This window comes from Phaethon aethereus, assembly GCF_964289735.1.
Source record: "Phaethon aethereus genome assembly, chromosome: 1".
Taxonomy (NCBI): domain Eukaryota; kingdom Metazoa; phylum Chordata; class Aves; order Phaethontiformes; family Phaethontidae; genus Phaethon; species Phaethon aethereus.
Window position 1 is genome coordinate 125,490,737 of NC_138575.1, and position 20,853 is coordinate 125,511,589.

The following is a 20,853-nucleotide window of genomic DNA, read 5'->3' on the forward strand; positions in this document are numbered from 1 at the left end:
AAATAATGGATCTCCTGTCAACAGAGTAGCCCTGAACTACGAAGTAAAATTATAGCGCTTCTGCCACGCAAAAGCCCCGTGATTGTGCGGCGGTGTGACAACGTGCTGGCGCCGTGTCGGGCCTGAAGGCGCTGCAGACCCCGCGTAACGCCAAGCCAGGCTTGTCTCGTTTTGTTATTCAGATTTCGACGCTTCCATTAAAAACAGCCTTACAATAAGCAATGATAAAGGTCTGATTTAAGACACACTCAAGCAGGGCAATTCAGAGCTTAGGACAGTGATCTGTTATTTATAGGCTTTTCCTAGCACTCATCACCAGGCTGGCTGAGCACCTCGCTCGCATTAATTCATTTTACCTCCCCAGCGCCCACCTCCCCTCGCTCTCGTTTCCCCTGCCCGGGAGACCGGGTGCCGCGCGGTGGGCAGGCGAGCGAGACGTGGAGGGGGCCGGGGGCCCGGCCTCGCCGCTCCTGCGGTTTAACCCCCAACTTTTTGTGGTGCCCGGGCCGGGAGCAGCCGGGGAGGGGGGGGAGGCTTCCAATTAGAGGCGGTGCTGGAGGTAAATGAGAGCCCGCGTAAAGCCATCCCACTTGGAAGCCTCCTGCGAGAAACGCATTCTGCCATTAACAATGGATTTGTCTTTACGAGGAGGTTAAGTACTGAGCATTATCGGAGCAGCCGTTTTTGCGAGCGCATCCTCGCCCCGGCTCCACAGCCGCAGCGCGGAGCGCCGAGCATCTGCGCGGGGACCCCCCCACCGCTCTCGGGGAGAGAGCAGCGTGCAGCGGCCTGACCCGGGGGTCAGCTCCCTCCGGGGCGTGGGGGAGTGTGTGTGGGGGGGAAGGCGGACCGGTAATCTGTAAGGCAAGAGCATGCGATGAATTTTCCGGGGTTAGCTCGGGGGTGCTAATGGAAAGGGGAAGGCAGTGGGGCGCGCAGCCGGGCCGAGCCAGGCCGCAGGAGGAGCGAACTGAAGCCCCAATGTCTTCGCCGGGAGCCGCCAGCCTCCCGCTGCAGAGCTCGGGGACCCGGGGAACAAAAAAGGCACAGAGGCGAACAAGCACGGTTCTGTTCCTCCCTGCCACGGAGGAAACTGCGTTCACACAAAGAAAGTTTAACTACGGTTAAAAATAAAAGCGTAGCGAGTTTACCCCGAGATAACTTGAAGTCACTAGTCAAAGGAGAAAAAGAACAACAAAAAAAGGCAAAACCGAAAACCCAGCCCCAACCAGCCTGCTGTAGGCGCACTCGTGTGAGCTGGAGTTTGCAGCCCGGGGGAAGGGAAGCGGGCGACTTCTGTGATGCAAGTGTGGGCCGATGGCACCGCGGATCCAGACCCGCGGGGAGAGACAAAGCCCAGACCAGTGCAGCCGCGGCTGCGGCCACCTCGCCGGGAGACGCGACAGTTCTGCTTTCCTACCGAAAGAAGCAATTTTAATGAGGTTTTCCCTAGGAAAGGGGGAAGAAAAAACAAACCCAAAACAACGAGGCCTTTCCTCCAGCTGTGTGCCTGTAACTCACGTGTGTTCAGTCTAATAACTTTTAATGTCTAGCCCTGAAACATCTTTATAAAAAATAGCTTTACAGTGTAATAGACCAGGTGTCCTTCTGCTTGTTATGGGAGAGTAAAAAAACGTGTGGGAGCCGTTTCAGATGCGTGGCCCGGCCGTGCCGGGGGCAAACCCTGCCGCCGCCCGGGGCCGGCTGCCCCGCCGGCTGCCACCCTGGGACCGTGGCCCGGCCGCCGTGCTCGGCGGCTCTCCGGGCTCCCTTGCGAGGTAAGCCGGGCTGTGCGGCTGGAGTTTCGGATTTCAGATGGTGGATATTTCACTTCTGCTTTGAGACGGGCAAGTTTTTTTAAGAGAGACGTAGCGAAAACCCAAAGCCCCATGATGGTAGTTTCACGAAATGCCAACCCTGTGGCCGTGACCCGGCTGTGTGTGTTTGTGTCTGTGGGGTGTGTGTGTACTCTGGGTCCCCCTCCCCGAGCAGCTGGCAACCCCCGCATTTTTTCCAGACGTGGCTTAGATTCTCGGTTAAAAACTTTTGGATTTTTTGGGGGGGAAAGGGGGAGCGCTTTGGTAGGAACGACTTTAGGTAACTCTTGCTTTTTCCGTCTTGGGAGCTAAGCAGCAGCGGTGGGGAGCAGGCAAGCAGCCCCCGCAGTCCTTGCTCTGGCGCTGGATACTCACCGCCCTGCTTGCTGCCTGTGCGCTGTCGGCGAGGAAAGCGTTTGCAGCTCGCAGCGTCTCCGCAGCCTTTTCGCGCAGGGTTCTGGACATGGCGATTAAACTCCCCCCCCGCTTCGGGGGTGTGGGGGGGCGAACTGTCCGCTCCCGCACGGAGCAGCGGCGGGAAGGGCTCGGATGCAGAGCCGAGGTGGCAAAACTCCCCTTTCCCCGGGAAGGCGCCGGGCGGTGCGGAGGAGCTGCGGGGGAGCCTCCACGCCGCGGGCTCCACGGGACCAAACCCGGGAGTATTCGGCGGGATGGGCGTTATAAACGTGAAAATTTACGACTCGAGCTCGCCGAGCCAAAAAGTTGTCTTGCCAAAGTAAATAGATGTAGCCGATAACTACCAACCCGGAGATTAAAGGGCTCCTCAACCCGGGCAGAAATCTTAAAGCAGCCGTAGAAATGCCAGCGAGGGAAACGGCGCTTCAGTCTCCACCCCACCCCGGGTTTCCACACCGCTCACACGCGGTGAAAAAAAAAAAAAAAAAACCGCGTGAAGGGCTGCCAAAGCCGGATCAGGCGAAACCGCTCTTTAATAAGGCCCCCGCGCCCCCCCCGCAATGCAGACGTTGACAAACGAGTGGTTTTTTTTTTCCACCCCGGCTGAGAGCCCGGAGAAGGGGACGGGGGGGAAAGCGCGAATCAGCGCGGCCGAGCCGCAGGACCACGCGAAGTTGGGGGTGGCGGGTGGAACCGCAGAAGGGCCCCGGAGCGAACGGACTCCCCCCCCGCCCCGGGTGGGAGGCTGCGGGCGAGAGGGTCCGTGCTCTGTGACCCGTGCGGAGGGTCGGGACGACTGCGAGCTCCCGGCGGGTCCTTGGGCGGCGGGGATGCCCTTGCGTGACGGGGGGGACACGGCACCCGCAGCCGGTGGGTCTGGGTGAGGGTCGCGGGCTGCACAGCCTCGGGGAGGGGGAGGGGGGCATCCCGGGCGGCGGGACCGGCAGCTGAGCCTGGCAGCGATGTCTGGCAGCCCCGCCGCCGCCGGGGCCGGGGTTTTGACAGCTTGGGGGAGCGGGGCTTTATGGTAATTGCGGTTCTCTGCTGGCCTTGTGGGTAGCGAGGAGGGGAGCCTCGGCGGGGAGGGGGGCGGCGTTCCTCTCCCTGCCGGTCGGGGGGCGCGGAGCCCCCCCGGGACCCGCCGCCCGGCAGCGACCTGTGCCAGCCGAGGGGGGGAGAAATCAATTAGGGTAAGGGGCGGGGGAGCCGGGCGAGCCCTGCCTGGGCAGGGAAGTGCAGCCAGGGGAGGGGGAAACTTGCAGAGGGAAAAAGCGGCGGCGCTGCCGCCGCTGCTGCCGCTGCTGGCGGCGGCTCCCTCGGTGCAGCGCCTGCCCGGGGGGAGGGGAAGGGAGGGGAGGCGGCGGCTGGAGGAGGAGGAGGGAGGGAGAGGGAGGGGGGATGCGAGGGGAGCGCAGCGTGCAGCAGACGGAGCTCGGTCTCCCAGCGGCAAGGTGAGGAAGAGCGGCTTTCCCGGCGGACTGAAGGCGGGGGGGGGCGGGGGGGGGAGAGGAAGAAAAAGAGAGAGAGGAGGAGAAGAGGAGGAGGAGGAGAATTAAATCCCCAGCCACACACACACAAAGCCGCGGCGGCCAGGGCACGGGAGACGGCGGCGCGGGCGAGATGTGGGGAGCGCCGCGCTCGCCAGCGCAGGAACTTCGCCCGGAGCAAGCCAGCAACATGGCGCTGCCAAACCAGAGCCGGCAGCCGGAGTGAGCTCCGCGGGCCGTCGCTCCCGCCGCCGAGCCCGGCCGAGCCCTGAAGCAAAGCCCTTCCCGCGGGCACCTGCCCCCGCGGCGCAGGCAGCGGCCGCGCTTCTGCCCCTCGCAGCTCCCCGCCGGCCCGCACCCCTGTCCCGGCTCGCCCGCGCCGGGACAAGCCGCGGCACACGCACCCCCACGGAGGGAGATCGGGGAAACTTTTCTCGCCCCCCACCTCTCGACGGGGCTGCCCTTTCCCGGGGGAGCAGCAGAGCCGCGGCGGCGGTGTGGGACCCGCGGGGCGGACCGCGGACGCCGCAGCCCCGCGGCGCGGCGGGAAGGTCAGTGCTCCGCTCCGCGAACGGCTCCCGCGGGGGTGGCGGGTCGGCCGTGGGGCTTCCCCCTCGCCCCACCGCGGGGACGGCAGCGTGGCGGCGGACCCGCGGCCCAAAGTTACGGCGCGGGGCTCGGGCGGGGGTGGCGGGGGGAGAGTGGTCTGCCGGTGCACCTCCGGGGCTGCGGTGGCGGAGGGGAAGTTTGGAGGCAGTTTCTGGTAAAGATGCCTGTTTGGGGCGGCGGGGGGGGGGGAAGCTGGCGGTCGCGCTGTCGGCTCCGGTGCGCCTGTGTGGGTGGGTGGTGGTGGTCGTGGTGTTCCCCATCGTCTCGCAGTTTGCCATCGGTGCGGGGCTGCCGGGGGACGGGGCGAGCGAGGAGCGGCGCTGGGGGCGACTGCCGCGGCCGAGCCAAGCGGGCAGGTGAGCCGCGAGGAGAGCCCGCTGCCGGCCGCCTTCCCCCCGCCGGGAGAGCCCGGGGCGCCGCTCCCCCCCCTCGCCCCGTTCCCTCCGCCCCGGCGGGGCGGGAGCCGCCGCGCACGTGGGGCAGGGCGGCCCGGGGCTTTCCCGTGCGCGGAGCGGTGCTGGCGTGGGGTCCGGCGTGACACGGAAGTTTAGTCAGCCCTAAAATGTAGCGTGGAGTTGGAGAGCGAGCCGGCGGGAGGCTCGGCGCTTGCCATCAAAGGGCCGGCCAGGCAGGGAGGCAGCGGAGGCCGCTTTGTGAGGCCGGGGCCGAGCGAGGCGGCTCTGCGCAGCATATGAGGCAGGCATTTGATGTTCGCGGAGCGAGTCCGGGGGCGAGGGCTGCGGAGCGTTCACGTTCCTCTTTCTTTCTCGATGTGTGTGCGGCATTTCCCCCCCCCCCCCCTTTTCCTCCCTCTCTCTCGTTTCCGCGATGTCTGTTGGATCCCGGACTTGGTGATGGCGGAGGGGGCGAGTGTGGAGGCGAAGAGCACCTCCCCCCCTTCCCCCCTCTCAAAAAAAAAAAAAAAAAGCCCCGACCGTAGTGAGTGGTGTAAAACTGACAAAGTATGAGGACTGGCTTTAATGGTAGCGCCTCGGAGCTCCTCGCAGTATTAATTCCCGCTAATGAATCTTTTCCAGAAACTCCGTTCATTGCTTTCATCTGCTCTTTGGAGCCTGCAGCTTTTGTATTCGTGCTTGTATTAAAAAAGGAGGGGGGCTCGGGGGGAGTCCAGCCCGCACCACGTAGCCCCGTAGCCAGGCCCGGATTTTCCAAAGGTTTCTATTAACTTCCCCCCCTACCTCTCCCCGTGGCCCTGCCGCGGGGGACGGTCGGTGCCGGGGGGTCTCAGCCCCCGGGGCCGCTCCCGCACCCCCCCCGCCGGTGGTTCTGCCGGTCGCCGCCGCCGCCCGCGCTTCTCCCGCAGCTTTGTGCGCGCCGCTGCGCGCCGTCCCGCGTCCGCCGCCGCCGCTCTCGCCTGCTTGCGTCCGCGAGACGCTGGAGCTCGCCGGTCTGGCTGGAGCCCGGTGCCGCCGCGCTTGCGACACACCGGTGCATTTTCTTTCGGTTCCGCTGCCGGAGCCGCTGGGTGCGTTGTGTTTATTTTTATTCCACCCCCAGTTCGTTTTTTTTCTTCCCGAGCGGTCGCCAGCGTAGCGCTCACCCTAATTGCTTTTAGGGGGATTAGGAGCAAATTCCTCTCCCCCCCGCCGCCCTTGTGTCCGTACCCCCCGTCCCCGTCCCCCCCCCGGTTGCCTTCGCGCGCCGGGGTTGCAGTTTATCCCTGGTGCAGTTCTTTGAATTGCTGTCACAAATAGGTGACTCAGAGTTAATTAGGAAGTATGCACCGGATCAATGGGCTGCACAGCTCATTAGTTATTCCCCAGCCTTTTGCAGCGTTGGACCTCCGGCTCCTCTCCCTGTACGTACACCTCTTTAATACGCTACCCGGAGGGCTGGCAGGGACCAGGGAGCACTTCGGGTGAGGGAGGCTGGGTGCGAAGGGGCGTGATGAATACGGACATTGAAGTTTCCAGGTTGGGAGGTTGCATGTGGACGAGCGGCCGGGTCCCCTCTGGCTCTCCTCCGCCCCCCCCGCCCCCGCCCCTCCCGCCCCGGCTATCAAACCTGCCTCCCCGCGCGGGCGTGGGGGGCCCTCGCCCGCCCCGAGGTCGGAGGGACGAGCCCGGAATGTTACCAAAAACAAACAGGCACCAAAAAAAAAAAAGTGTGTGTGTGTTTATTGGAGCGTACGCGGAGAGAGCAGACAAAATCTCATTTGTCAGGCATGAAGGTGGGCTGTGTGGAAGGCTATAAATACACCGGGGAGGATTGTATCGCGGTCACTTTTCTGTTCTTCGCCATTTCTAAGGTGAGTGGCGGAGGCTGAGGGACCGGGCAGGGGCTTCTCCTCGTATTGTTTGTCCGTCTGTGATAGATCGGTCTAGACAGCCGCTCAGGCTCCCTGCGAGCTCAGGAACCGGAGCCTGAAAGGGAGAGTGGGGGAGTCGGAGAGGAAAAGGTCACCGCGATATTTTTTTTCTTTCCTTTTTTTTTTTTTTGTTTTTGGTGGCGATGGTTGTTAACCCTTAAAGCCGAGAGAGGATCGCGGCCGGCTGCTCCGGCCTGGAAGGATGCGGGAGCAGCCGCGGTGGCAGGGATGCTGCCGGCGCGGGGGGGACACGGGGCAGCGCGACTCGGGCCCCCGGGGCTGCCCCGTCCATCGGGTGGCTTTAGAAGAGCTGTTTCCCACAACGGGAAAAGAGTTCACGAGGCGAGCGCTGGATTATTTCGTTCCCGGGAGTCTCCTCTCCCTGGAAACTCCGAGGAGCGCTTGGAGCCGGGGTCTGGCTCGGTGGGGCCCCGGGGGTGTCCGGACGGGTGAGCCCCGGCGACGGGGCGTCCCCGGCGGCTCTCGCACCTCCCCCGGCCCCGCCGTGCCCCCCCCGCCCGCGGGCTGCAGTGGAAACCCCGGGGCGGAGGTTCCCGGCCCCGCGTGGGGAGCGAGTTTCCGCGGCTGCCATCACGTCCCGTCAACTTCTCCCCCGGCAGCTGGGCGCCCTTCGCCCCACGGGGCCGCGAGTGTGCTCGCGGCGTGGGGCAGCCCTCGGCTCGTGCCTGTGCGTGCCGAAGCCGGGCGTACCTCTGCCTCGGTGTGTTTTGGAGACCACGGGGGCACGGACACGAGGGCAGGCGGAGAGCGGGGTCTGCGTTGGGGCTCGGATGGGTCGTGGGTTATTTGCAGCTCCTGCGTGCGTGCGTGTGCTTCCTTTTGTACTGAGGCGTCCTCGGTGGATGAGATGCGATCCTGGCGTGCAAGCCTGGGCGGTACAGATTAAAAGCAGTTAAAGCTTTAGAGCGATAGATAAAAGCTGGTTTTGTTGGATTCGCCTGCAGCGCAGACCATTCCCATTCCTCTTTGTCTGAGCCCTGGTTCCGGGCGCTAGAGCCTTATTGGAAAGGCTCCCGAGCAGCCCGCGCAGGCAGGGCAGCAGGCAGCTCCCCGCTTATTTACACGTCACATCTAAATACATCTCTAATTAGATAGAAGCAACGCCGGAAATGGCAGATTTGTTGCATATCTAATAGAGACCAGTGCAAACAGACTCGGCAGGGTTTCCCTCTGTTCCCCCTGCCCGCCCCAGACCAGCAAGACCAAGCTAGTAATCTGAGACCGAACAGAAATGACTTCTCCCGTTTATCAACCACGTTGGCGAATGTCTCTATTCTAATATTTAAAGCAATACTTAGGATGTGTGAACTGAATGCCCAAATATGGACTGGGTCTTGAAACAATACTGGTGCCTTGGCTTTATTCCTGCGCTGGTGGACAATCCAGGCTCCGTGTCACGCACGGTATCAGCCTTTACCAGGATGTGCTGAGAGCTCCAGCTTCTCAGGCAGTTTGAAATTGTCGTCCCTTTCCCCTCCTCTTCCCCCACCCGTGGTAATGCACTTTTTTTAACGGTGATAAGCCAAGCTCCTCTAACATGGATGCCAGAGGCAAGGCGACTGAGCTCCAGGGGCTCCTGTACAGTCCGTGCAAGCAAACGGCGTGGATCCGTGCAGCTGCGAGACCACACAAAGTTGTTGACATGCTTTCGGGTCTCCGTTTGCGGAGAAAATGGACCCAGGCCACCGCAGCCCAAAATAATGAGTGCTGCGCATACCGAAGTAGTCTTGGCAATCTGTGGCTGTCGTTTAAAAGGTCTCTCAACTTTGACCGGTGAGTGGCCCCTGCAAAGATGGGCAAAAGGCCTGCTCCAGCTCAGGTCGTTGCTCTAGCAGCCACGTTGGCCTTGGAGTAAATGTAGCTTGGAGTAAATTGTTGCTTGGTATGGAGGAGAAGTGAGCTCTTAATTTCGGCACGCCTTGACAAAGGTGTGGGGTCTTGGTGGGACTCCGCAGCGTAGTTGGGTTGCACAGGTGATTTGCGATGTGCTGTCTTTCCCCCGAACACTGCAATAGATTACATTTTAGCGCAGGTTTAGAAAGAGCAGCATGAAACTGAGTTTAATACTTCCTCCTTAGGCTGATGTCGCCTCAGAAATAATTGATGGCCAGAGCGGGCCTGCTCCGCTCTTTCTTGGTCTTGCCTTAACCTGGACGGCAGAGTCGAGGCGGCTGGCTGGGGAGAGCCGGGCTACCCCCTTCTAACGACGCTGAGCCGCTCTCGCCGGCCGTGTGTGTGCGTGCGTGCGAGCGAGCGGGAGGCAGCGCGGAGGCCCGGGCTGCAGGCAGGGGGAGTTCCCGTGGCCGTGAGCAGCTCCCCTTAATCCTCGTGTCCTTCCAGGGAACCGGCTTACGGCAGTCGCTGCTCCAGAGGCGACCTTTCCCTCCGACCTGACCCGCTCGGGTCCTGAGGCTGCGGCGGGCAGGGGCGTCTCTCCCGGGGGACTGTGTCTTCCGTGGGGGTTTCTCTGGAGTGGGCAGCCAAGCGCTCCTTTGAGTGGCTGAGCAGACAAGGTGGGGATGGAAAGGAGGCGGACGAGAATTCGTTGCAAATGTGGATTTAGGAAAGTTCTGCTGCTTTCCAGCAGGGAATTAATTTTTCCCTGTTTGCTGGACAGCAGTTCTTGGCTGAGCAGAGAATTTTTTTCCCCTCGTCTCTTCCACCACTGGAAAAGTTAGCGAGTGAGAGAACGCTTCAGTACCTGCCCGCCTGTTTCCCTAAACTGTTGTCTGAATTATTTGGGACTCTCCTTCTGCACGCGAGCACTCCTCGCACCCCAGACCTACCTCGTGAGCTAATAGATTCGGTGCCGTGTGATTAGACATGCAAGGAAGTCCGCTTGGAGAAGATCCTGACAGCATGAAATATAATTTGTGATCTGAAAGACAGTTTCCAGTATAATCTCATTATGCACCACAGACTCCCGGTGTTATTTTGTAGAAGGCGGACAATGATCAATTTACATTGACCTGGGGCTGGGCGAGCTTTTAGATGGTAATTGCCATATTGATTTGCATGCAAAAAGAAGACCTGCTAAAATTAAAGACCGGAAGCGAAATTAAACTAAATTTATTGTCTAGGTGCAAACTAAAAAGACTTGTTAAACTCTAGAGTAGGCTTGGAAAGCTGTGAAATTCAGAGAAAAATGATTCTCATCCTGATCGCGCCGGAAAATGAATCTACATGACGGAGACCAGGGCTGCAAAGACCCCATTGTGAGCGGAGGCACACAAGCCGGGGCTGTTCCGTGTAAGCCCCGACTCTCTAAACAATCGGAGAATGAAATATCTCCTCTGTCCAATGAAAATCTCGGCCTGAATGTTGGGATTGTCGTGCTAAGGAAAACAAAGCTTTATTTGGCTAAGACAATTAAAGTGGAAAGCGCAGAATCCACCAGCCACACTGGGAATGGCTCGTATAAAGGACTGAGTGTGTTCAATAGAGCGCTGGGGAGAGGGGGAGGCTCGGGGCTGCGCTCAGCGGCCGAGCCGGCACTGGGAAAGCCTGGCATTGTGCTTCCTCTGCCTGCTCCTTGGCTGGGAGGGGCGAGAGTGCTCCCAGCCAAACGTGCTCTCCTTTCCGCGGCTCCCTCTGCGCTCGAAGCGCTCTCCCACGGCTGGGACCGCCACCGGCGCGACTGCGGCACGGCCGTTCGCCGTGCACCTCCGGACAGGCCTGCGGTGGGGTTGCGGTACGCCGGTGCTGCCAGCCAGCGCGTTCTTTCTCGAGAGCGTGTTGTGCTTTCCTTTTTCAGCTGGAGCAGCTCTTGCGCTTACCCCAGGTGTTGATTTAACGCTCGGGAATATCTCACCTAGGGGCCTTGTACGTCTTTCAGTATTTGCATATTACAAAACATTTGGGCCTGTATCCTCGGTTATAAAAGTCAGATCTCCTCCTCCACGGGAGTATCGGAGTAGCTGGCGCCTGGCACAGTTGATAGCGGAGAGAAGTATGCCTGTACTTGCATGGGCGGCAGGCAGACCCCACGCCTGGGACAGCCCGATGGCTGTCCTTGTGCTGGCATGGACTGGGTGCTGTGGAGCTGCCTATCCCTTGCCCAGTTGTGTTTCCCCCATGCTCCTCAGGAGTGGGGCAGCACTGCAGCTGGGGGGTCTCCTGGAGGGGTGTGGGAGAGCGTTGCGGGGCTCATTTAGCCGCAGCTTGAGTATGGCATTTGTGCGTGGTGGCAGGTAGGGACAGAGAGGTGAAATCAAAGCTGGAGAGGCGTATTCTCAGCTCTCCTTGAAATTCAGAGAGAACTCGCTAATGGCACGAGAAGAGGTCGGCTGAGCGCCTCTTCTTTCTGGGTGTAAATTCCCTCCCTGAGCCAAACTTTCTCTATGTGAAAGCTCCTGGCTATGGAAAGACCCGACAGGGACCCCTGAATCCCCAGGCAATCCCCTTTGCTCCCATGTCCCGGCACACTGGGTTGCACTCTAAGCCTCTCCAGCTTGCCCGCAGCAGTAGGAGGCCGAGCTGGGCATTGGGGGAAGCCCGTCCCCCAGGCTGCGGTCCCTCTGGCTCACCTTGCTCTGGCCTGGGCGTGCTCCCTGCGCGGTGTTTTCCTTTCCTCCCGTTTCAGTAGTCAAGCACAAAGTGGATTAGCAAAGCCCCGTGCAGAATTAAGCAGCCTGGTGCGAAGTTATGCTGAGCTCTGCCGGGAGAATTCGCCTGCCTTCCTCCCGCAGACCTCCCGTGCCGTGCCGTGCTTTGCCGTGCCAGGGCAGGCCAGGGCGAGCAGGCGGGGGTGGATGCTTCCCGGGGTCTCCATGCCAGCGGTGGGTGAGGAGAGAAACAGCTCCTGCTAAAGTTGCGAGCGGCAGGGGAAGCCGGAACCATACTTGCAAGCAGGAAGTGATCTCCCGGGGTAAACGTTTTAATGGAAGTGTAACCTGGCATTGCACAAAAACCCAACCCAGGGCGGCTGCTGCCAGCTGGGGAGGATGCAGGGCTCGGGGTGACGCGTGGGAGGCCGTGCCGTGCCGCGCTGCGCCAGGGGCGCCCACAGCGGAGCCGTGCGTGCGGAGCCGGGGGCGGCTGCGGCGCGGCCTGCCCTGAGCAGGCGGCTGAAGGTTGTCTTATTTTAGCTCCAGAAATATCTCTCTAGATCCGTTACTGCGAGATCTCGTTTGCAATAAACTGCATTGGCTCTCCTCTTTATACAAATTGCTGGTATGAAAGAAAACCCAGCCTATATGCATGGAGGCAGGCATGAGCTAGTGAGATCAGGTTTCCTACTGAGCTCCCGGAGGAGAAGTCAGCATTTGATTGAAGCTACACTTGGTTCTCGATCCCAGGGGACAGCAGCCCTGAAACACGAGAGCCCTCCCTCCTTTTTTTTTTCCCCCCTTCTCTCTCTTCTTCCTCTAAAAGCCTTTGTGCGGAAAGAGCCTCAGTAGGCACGAATCGCCGGTCTCTCACAAGAGTGCGTTGCAGCCTTTGCTGACATTGTTTTGTTAGCGGTGGTTTTTTACCAGGCCAGCAGATTTCTAGCTACGTATAGGCAATGAATAGTCGATGATACTGACCTGCAAGTACGTACTGGCATCATTTGTCGGTGAATCCGATTCGGAAGTCGATCGGAGATGTATCGCGTTGGTGTGAAGCATGTTACCTGCCTGGGGAGCACTGCCCTTTGGCAGGAGTCAGGCCAAGATGGAGATGCGCTTCCAATGAAATTGGCTATTTTCCCCTCGCTGGTGCCGGCTCCCAAACTGCCTGTAAGCACCTAAAAAGTGTGCTTCCAGCTCCTGTGGCCTCTTCAAGAGTTGGTGCGGCACCCAAATTTTAGAGCAAATTGCCCTGTCGTGGTTTTCCATTAGAGATGTACAATTTGGGTAACACTGGGAGTCAGACTGGGTGAGGGGAGGTTTCCTGGAGTTGCTTTATTTTTCCCTTGCTTCTGTTTGGTAAATTCCACCTCTCCTCTAACTTTGCCTCTGATACAAAAATAAGTAAGGGCAGGGAAGGAGGTACGGGGATTTACACTCAAATTCCAGCTGTGCCCGACAAAAGGCCCGCTGCGAGCGTGCCGCACACGCTCCTTTGCTGCCAGGTGGTCGTATGGCGAGTGAAGCCGGACTCACGTTTTAGGTTATTGGGGGTGTGTGTTCTTACTTTTTTCCCTTACGAGGGAAAGGGCTGAAGGTGGAAATGGGTCCCTGCCGGCCGGCCCGCTGCGAGTGGCGGGGCCGTGGCCCGGGGCAAGGCTGGGGCGGCCCCGCGGCGGGAGGTTTGCTGCGGTAACGGCTCGGGCGCTGTTGCCGCCGGCCCGTCCCGGTGCGGGGCGGCAGGGCAGGGGCTGCGGGTCCGGGAGCCCGGACTTCCCGGGGAACGGCTGCTCGGGGGCGCGCCGCGGGGGCGCGCCCGCCGTGTGCCGCGGAGCGCTGCGCAGCTGCCGGCGCGGCTTTCCCCGCTGCTGCGGGGCTCCCCCTCGCCCTTCCCAAAAGCCAAACCAAGAGCGGAGCTCAACTTCTGATAAGGCTTTTCGTCGGAAGGGGTGCGGATTGCAAAGCCCTCCTCGCTGCGGAGCAAACCCCCCCCCCCCCGATCCCGTCCCGCCCCGCAGAAACCCCCCAGAGAGCAACGGGGCTCCGCCTGCCCAACCGCCGGGAACAAGCACGTTTCTGGCCGCGGGGCGGGGGAGGTGGGTAGAGGGTGTTCCTTGTTTCGAGTAAACCAGCTGCAGTAGTTGATGGTAAAGCAGTGAAGGCAGACACAATGCTGCTGTTGTTGGTTTGATCTCTAACTGGGGATTGTTAGTCTGGGTTTAACTCTGTGGCGCGGAGGGGCGGGGGGGGAGGCGAAGGCTGTTTACAGCCAGTGCAAATAATGTGACAGCTGTTGGAGCGCGGAGAGCCCGCGCCTCGCCGGCACTCGCACACAAAAGCTCTCGCCGCGGCCGGAGCAGCCCCGGGGCCGCCCCGCCGCTCCCGGAGGCACCGCCCGCCGCGGCGGGGCCGGGGAGGTGGGGGCTCGGCGGGCATCCCGGGCGGCGGCGGCGGGGCGCCGAGCCTCGCTCCCCTGCCGCGGCGGCGGCGGCGCTTAAGCAAACGCCGCGGGGCGGGGAGAAGCCGCCCCCCGCTCCCCTCCTCCTCCGCTTGATCTCCAAGCTCCCGCAGGCTGCGGGAGGAGCGGCCGGCTCCCCGGCCGGCTCCGGCGCTGGGAAATCCTTCCCGGCGGTGGAAGCGGCGGACGGGTTTTGCGCCGGTCCCGGCCCGGTGACTTTGCGGGAGAGGCGGGCGAGGCGTCCCGAGGGCCCCGCGGGAGGAGAGCGCAGCCTGCCCGTTCCGAGCTGCTGCCTGGCCCCGGGCAGGACAAGGTGTGGAGCTGGCAGCTGTGCCTCCTGAGTATGCCTCGGCGGAGCAGAAGTTGTCACCTCTTGAGAGGGCAGCATGCACCCCCCGATAGCCTGGATGTGCAGGCACCCCTGGAGTAGGTCCGTGGTGAAAAATCCCTCCTGCGTAAATAGCCTGAGCGGTTATTTTCTTCTCCAAGCTGCTGCATCTTAAGCCCCTCGGTTTGCCTTATGAGCATAGGCTATAAAATGCTGTCTGTTCTTGAAGTTTGTGCCGGTACCCAAAGTGATCTCCCGGCCCGTTCAGAAGAGCCTCTGGAAAGTCGAAGGGACTTGGAGAACTGGGTTCCGGCCTATATTTTGTACCTGACATAGTTTTGCTACCTACGAGAATCGCTATGTTTTATATAGTAAGCGTCCTCTATGTGCTACTGTCTTTTTGATGGGGCGACTTTGGGGTGGAAGGCAGGTAGGAAGGAGGGATGCTTAATTCCTCCCCCACCGCCCTTTTTGTAATTTTGGTCGATGGGTTGGCCTTTATCTGTTTCTCTCTAGTCAATCTATTTTTTTCTCTTTTGGCCTTGACTGTCCCCTCGGTCCTTTATGGATTATGCTGTGCTATTAGTGGCGAAAGCGCGCCAATAGTCATTCAACAATTTTAGCATCAGTTCCTATAAACTGGTGTTTTATATGACATGTGCCATTTCTCTGCAAGAATACTGCTTGCGAAACTAGTTTCGCCTTGGAGCAAAGGCGGAAAGATAAACAAGCGCGCATAGCCAAAACACTGGCAATCTCTGCCTCCTTCCAAATCTTTTAAAGTCACGGAGTAATATTTTCAGGATTATGCTGCTGCCTCTGAGGAGGGAACGTCGCTGGTGTTTAAAGAAAAAAAAAGAAAAAAGAAAAAAAACTAATGCAAATTAGAGAAAAATAATTTTCTTTCAGCGATATGCAATGTATTAGTCACTTGTTATCATGCTTAGAGGCAGACCTCATTTGCGCGTCTGCCAACTCGTTCACATCTGCTCAGAGCTGTTCAGGGCATTTTAACCTTGGCGGTGTCGTGTCGTAGTCCCACGGATCAAGAACGAGTAATTAAAGCTCTAAGCAGCAGCAAAAAATTCATAGCCGCCCATCTGCATCGCAGTTGATTCGCTGCTTTGTTTCGGTGCGGAGCGCCGGGATGGGAAGGCGGCGGCGGCCTCCCCGCTGCCCTCCTTCTCCGGCGGGGCATCGCCGCCACCGGCAACTTTATTTCCTTTTTTTTAATTTATTTTTTTACATGGGAAAACTGAGCGTTGTTGTTGGGTTCGCTCCTCCCCCCCGCCCCGCGGTGTTATCCGCACGCCGAGACGGGCGGTGCGCGGCGCTGGCTGTGCCGGGCCCTGGACGTGTGTTTTCTTCTAAAGGTCTGGAGAAGGTGATTTGAGGCTGGGACGACCCAGAGTTGCGGAGCCGTTTGCCGAGGTGCTTGTAATCCTGCTTTCGTAACCCAGGGCTCGCCAGCGCTTTCCAGAAGTGCTCGGGAAAGCGTTTCCCATCAAGGAGAAACGTTAGCGCCGTAAAACCCGACATAAACTTTGGGGCGAGGCATTGCATCTGATGCATTGTTTAGCAGAAACCGAGCTGTTTGTTTGTTGTTGGGAGGAGGAAGGAGGGGGAAAGGAGGAAAAAGCCCCAACTTCCCAAGCACTTTTCCTTACATTCGGCCTCCGGAGGTCTCCGTGCATCCGGGGCGGCCCCGGCCCCGCCACGGCTGTGCAGACAAAGCCCTGCGGGGAGCGGGAGGCTTTCAGGCCGGCCGCGGTAGGTAAAACGAGAGACGAAGGCACCTAAGTTTAATATTTCGCTGTTGTGCGCCGGCCATTTGCTGCATAAGGCGCGGAGCCGCCGTCCCCCGGCGGGGCTGCCGCGGGGGGGGGTGGAGTTGGGGGGAGCGGAGGGAGCGCTCCCCATCCATCAGCCCCTCGAAGCTGTTGCTCCGTAAATGAGGGAACCACAGGCCCTGTCAGCCGCAATTATGCAAAATGAAGTCGTCCGTGATCAATATCTCCCAACGTCCCCGACGGATGCGTGGGGGGGCCGCCCCCGCCCGGCGTGGCGCGGCGGCTCCGCGCCGGGGAGCGGTGCGCCGGGGTGGCCGGAGGGAAACCAAGGGCGTACGTCCCATTAATCACGGCACACCCCCCCGCCCCGCCGGGAGTGCGGCGGGGGCTGGGGGAAGGAAACGGGGGCCGTGCTCCGGTATTTCTGCAAGGATAACGTTGCGGAAGTGAGCGCAGGCTTTCGCCCGACTCGCACGAGCGCTGGGACTTTTGTATTCAAGGGAGGGGGGGGACACGATACCCCTGTAAGTTTCCCGGGCTATCAGAGGGGCAGGGGGGCATGGCGGGGCTCGGCGGAACCCGGTGAATGGCGAGCCCGTGGCGCTGCGCTCGCCCAGCCTCCCGCGGCCGAACAATAGGGGACGGGCGGGAGGAAGGGGCTGGCTTGGTGGTATTTTTCTTCTTCCCCCCCCCCCTTTATTTTCCTCCTTTCTCTCTTTTCTTTCTGTCCCCCTCCTGAAAAGCAAAAGCCATACGGAATAAAAGCAACAATGAAGGGCTCCCGGGGCGCCCGAGTGCGCGGCGGGTTAATGGGGTGGGGGCTCGCAGGCCTGCGCTCTCCTTTCCCCGCGCCGGGATTGCGGCCTTAAATTACCTGAAATGCACATTTCTGCCCGGGCCGTGGTGCGTGGGTGTGCGTGCGTGCGTGTGTCCCTCTCCCGCTGCTGCCGCTGCTCCTCCTTCGCAGCCCGGGCTCGGCTGCTGCCTGTTGTCTCTGGCAGCAGCAGCGGAAACCTCGCTCCCGTGCGTGTGTGTGTGCGCGAGTGTCTGTGTGTGGGTGAGTGTGTGTGTGTGTGTCTCTAAAATGGCGCGGACGGCCTGGGTAGGGAGATGCCGCGGCGGGTGGGCGAGGGAGGGAGCGGGCTCTCGCCGGGGGGCCCCAGCTGCGCGGGGGCCCGGAGGTTTCTGCGGCAGAGCCGGTTTGCGGTTCTCTTCGCCGCCTCCTCCTCCGCGGCACGGCCGGAGGGGCGGCGGGCTGAGCCGCCGGGCTGCCCAGCGTGGCGTGCCGGGGAGGAAACCCCCGGCCCCCCCGGAGAGAGCGGCCCGCCCGCCGCCGCGCGCCGGGGAACGGGGGCATCGCCCGCGCCGGGGGGTGGGGTGGGGGGGGCGGCGGCGGGAGCGGAGGGGCGGGCGCCGTAGCGGCGGTGCGGAGCTGCCAGTGCGGCAGACGCGGTCGGTGTTTCCCGCGAATCCCCGGGAAATCCTTCATGCAGCGATGCCTCAAAGTTGGGTACCAGCCGCTTCGCTTGCCCCCGGTGTGCGGGTGTGTGGGTGTGAGCCTTTGCAGCCCCTTTATCGCACCCCCTCGGTGCGTTTTAACCGGGGGGGGGGGGGGGAAGCATGTGTGTGTGAAATGGGAGCGAGGGCCCCTGCCCTGCAGCTGTCCCATAGCCTTCAGGTGCGGGCATCGCCGTGTGCCGGGGCAGCACTGTCTCCGGGGGTGCGGGGCTTCCCCCGGGGCTCCGCGGCAGGCAGCGCCGTGTGGGCTCCGGGGAAGGCGGCCAGGGTTATTTGAAGGATCGCCAGCCATTTTAACTTTCCCTTATTGGCCTCCTCCCCCGCCCCCTTCCCCAGTTCCTAGGCTTATCATTAATTGAAAACTTTTTTTTTCCCCTTCTGCCCCCCCCCCCCCCCTTTTTTGGCTGCCGCCGGCGCCGAGAGCGATGCCGTGATTCGCCCCGCAGCATATGGGAGAGGGGGAAGCGCCGCTGCTGCCGCGGCGCGGGGACTCTCTGTGCGGGGTCCAAGGCCTGACAGACGGCGCGGGGGGGGGGAGGGGGGCGCGGGGGCCGCCCTCTTCGGGAGGAGGAAGGGGGGTGTCTCCGGCGGGCCGGAGCCAGGCGGTGCCCGGGGCGGCGGGGAGGATGCCCCCGGCAGCGCTGGTGCTGGCGCTGGCTCGGCGGCCCCGGCTGCACTCCCGACGGCTCCGCCGCGCCGTGTTTACACGGCGGTCGCCGTCCGACACGTGACGGTGTGGGAGCGGCGGGGGCGGTTTGTGTGTGTGAGCGGGGAACGGGGAGGGAGGGGGGCGGCTGCGGCAGGAGACTTAAAATAGATGCCGACCCTCTTGCGCTGCCTGCACACTGCCTAAACCGAAATGCACTACTGTCGTGCATGACTCAATATGTATTTTAAATCGGTTTAGCGATCTCGCTGGCGCATTGTGCTTAGCTTTATGGTTAAATGAAATGCCACACGTCCCGGGTAAAGGTCAAACTTCTTCTCTAATCCGCGGATCCGTGCGGCGGCTACTTAGTCTGCAGCTTCCTCCTCTGGTTTACAAAACGTGTCACTAGCGGTGATGCCGTGTGGAGATTGCAAAAAATAACTCACGGTGTTTTTTTTCCTTTTTTTCCCTTAAAAAAAAGCGCAGCCGCCCCTGTTCCTTAAACACTTGTCTAATATTAGATGGCAGGCTGATGCGAGCGCTTTATACGGCACATCGTAAGCGATGCAGCAATACAGTGTCTTTAAAGTCTCCTTTCTACCGGTGGCACAGGTCGTTGTTTTTCTAACTCGTAAGTATGTAAGTCGGAGGTAGAAGATAAACGAGGCAGCTAAACACATTCATAAGCAGCTGCCCGTATTTAAGCTTATAAATACCCTACGAGCGCTGCCCTTTAAATCAAACTCCAGATGAACGGGTTGAGGGCTAATCGAAGTAGATGGCTAGGAGTCCCCGATTGCTTTTCACTCCTCTCGCAAGGATTTTCACAAATCTAGAAATGATCCTTTCAGTGGCCTGGAACCGTGCTGCGACGGGGGCGCGGGGGGGTGGGGGGGGCAATGAGAGCCGGGTAATTTATTGCATCGGGTTTTTTTTTTCATTTCCGAAAGGCCGGCTTGTTTGACGAAGCGCCTTGCCGCTCCGTCGGTGCCACCGGCGCTCGCAGACTTTTTTTTTTTTTTTTTTAATACCCCGCGAATCCCTCCCCGCCGGCTGCCGCTGTCGGCTTTGCCGCTGCTGCTGCTGGCTCTGTGGCTTGTGCAGTGGAAACTGGCGGGCTGCCAGGCGGAGCTCGGAGGTGGAAAAGAGTAAAGGCGCCAAAAGGGAACTCGTGCGCCGCTGCAATTCTCCTCCCGCCCCGCTTCCTGGCTCGCTGCAGCCGCCGGCCCCGCCGGGTTTCCTCCAAAGCCCCCCCTCCTTCCCTCCCCGCCCCGCCGAGGCTTTCACCTCGCACATTCGCTCGCTGGGCACCCCGGGGCCGGGGGGTGTGTGTGTGGGGCGAGAGGAGGCTGCCCCGGCCCGGGCGGCGGTGCCCACCCTCCCTCTTTCCCCCAGAGGCACGGAGAAGCGGCGTCTTCCTCCTCCTCCTCCTCCTCCCCCCCCCTCCCCGCAGGCATCGGGTTTTTCTCGTTTCCACGCCAGGAGCGCGTTAACAAAACTTTGCTGCTGCTGGCGTCAATGGCTGCCAAAAGTCTGTTGACGTTGCGAGGGAGACCCAAACGTTTCCCTTTTTAATCAGCTGCCCGAACAGCGCGGTGTGTGTCTCTGCCTGCCTCTGCGGCGCGGGGCCGGGGGGCGCGGGCAGCGCGGGGCGGTGGGTGTTCCCGGCACGGCACGGCTCGGCGCGGCCCCGCTCGGCAGCACGCCGGGAGGCAGGTTAGTGCTTGCAGGCGCTTTTCACCGCTGGTTTCACACGGCGGCATGGCTGCGGAACCGCCTGTGCGCTGCGCGTCTCGCCCTCCTTCCCGCCTCCTTCCCCCCCCGCCCCGCTCCGTGCACCACCGTCTATATTTAGCCGCAAATGGCTTTATCGGCCAGACACTCCCGGAGGAAATGCCGGGCGCTCTGCGGCGGCCGAGCCCCGCTCCGCGCCCCGCCGCGCAGCGGAGGCGGCCGGGGGGGCGGTGGGAGCGGCACCCTGGGGCGCGCTGACAGCGACGGGGTGCGGGCCGCGGGCCGCGGCGGCCCCGCGGGTTGACGGGCGGGGAGGAGGAGGAGGGAGGGAGAGAGAGAGACGTGTCCTCGGTTTCCTCCGTGCGCTGGGGCGCTCAGCGCGCCGTCGGGGTTGCATAACGGGGCCGGCTGCCGCCCGCCCCCGCGGAAGCTGGGTATAAATAGGAGTGGGGCCCCCCGCCCCCTCCAGTCTCCCCCCCCGCCCCCCCCGCAGCCTTGAGGGTTTGCGGAGCTGCCGGCGTTTGGCCGAGCCGCTGGAGTCCGTGCGAGCCACCGGCCCCGATGGGCGGCTGCTTGCGGGGAGAGAGAGGAGGGGGAGGAGGAGGAAAGGAAGGGGCATGCGAAGAGTTAAAAGTCTGCTGCTTGTTGCAATGAAATTATGGCTGGCAGTGGCGCCGCTGCTCGTTCAGCAGACCTCCACTTTTAAACAGTTCACAAGAAGTTCATCAGGGCGGCGATTATAACTGCACACACGCGCGCACCCGGGGCGGCGAAGGCCGAGGGGTGGCTTTGGGGAAGGGGCTGGCAGCTGCTGGGGCGCGGACTCTGACCCACCGGGGTGTGCCCTGGGGTATCCCACCGCCTCCCCGCATCCTGCACCCTGGTGGGCTTTGCCCTGCTCCGGCGGTGGTGGTTGAGACATGGGGCCTCCAGATTACTCGCTGTGGCTGGGGAAGCTCCCCAGCCCCCCGTGCAACTTCAGCGTTTCGCTATCGGCACATGTCAGGGGATTGACGGGCTCTAATTCAGGCACCGCGCCTTATCTTAATGATACACTTCCACCGAGAAAACCGGGCGGGCACAGGCGGCCCCTTTGAGGCGCGGCGTGGCTTGGCCTTGAAGGAAAGTGGGGAGCGGGGCTGTGCA